Raw genomic sequence first — 1,187 nt, 5'->3', positions numbered from 1 at the left:
AAAAAATAAAATAAATAGAAATAAAAATAAATTATTAAGAAACAAAAAAATATTTTTTATTTTATGAACCCGACAAGGATTGACCTTGGTCCTACGTATATNCATTAATGGACAATCAGGGCTCACGTAGTTCTTTATCTAGAAAAAGGTTTGTGAGTTTGTTAACAAAAAAAATGGATTGATTTATATTTTTGAAAAGCCCGGAAATAAGGGATCACGTAATTTTGATAAAAAGATTTAGTTTAACAAAAATTAACTTTTTTGGTTTTAAATAGTTTTTGTATTTTTTATATTTTAAGAAAAAAAGAAGAAGAAGAAACTGGCCATAGTCCAACGCGTACTTAAATTAAAAAAAATTATGATTTTTAAGAAAACATTATCTGTGCGTAAAAAAAGTATCTTTGGAAGAAAACTTCAAAGTATAATAAAAAGAAAAAAAAATAAGAGTATAGAGGTGACATACCTTTTTAGCTTCTAGAACTTCCTTAGTGCTTTCTTAGGTGGTTGTTGTTGACAAAACCCTTAGGTGTGAGAACCTATTTTTCTCTATACTCTTTCTTTCAATTTCTATTATCTCTAGGTCTTTTTCTCTATTTTTTCCAATCCCATTTTCCTTCCACAGAGTGTGTATTTATAGGCACATATTATAATATTAATGTGATTTTGCCTTAATGGCGAATTAATTGACAATTAGCAAAATAGGGAATGAAATGGTCTTGATTGCAATCAAATAAATCAAATAAAATTCGTGACAAAGATTATAATAATTGTCAGAAAATTTGCCCATTTAAAAAAAGGATCTTATTTTGTCTCTTAAGGAAGAAACTGATGCAGTAAATTATATCAATATATTTGTTATTATTGCTTACCATTAATGCTATAATATTGATTCCAATTATTACCATGTTAAACAAATATTTCAAAAACATTCTAAAATGATGTGCCCTGCATTGAGGAAGATTATTATTTTCTTTAATATTGATTATTTACCTTCCCGGACGAAATTGGGTGTTGACAGCTGCCCCTCTTTATTTAGGTTTTGCTAGATAACATGAACTTTGGAGTTTTTTTTTTTTTGTGTTATCATAGTAAAAGCTAAATAAAGATAAAAACACTAATTTCGTTCGGGTCTAAAGAGAATGAAGAAGATTACCTCGAAGCGTACCTGGTAGATAGTGTAGCAACCT

The sequence above is a fragment of the Vigna radiata genome, chromosome 5 (genome assembly GCF_000741045.1).
Source record: "Vigna radiata var. radiata cultivar VC1973A chromosome 5, Vradiata_ver6, whole genome shotgun sequence".
Classification (NCBI taxonomy): Eukaryota; Viridiplantae; Streptophyta; class Magnoliopsida; order Fabales; family Fabaceae; genus Vigna; species Vigna radiata.
This window is presented reverse-complemented; position numbering follows the sequence as displayed.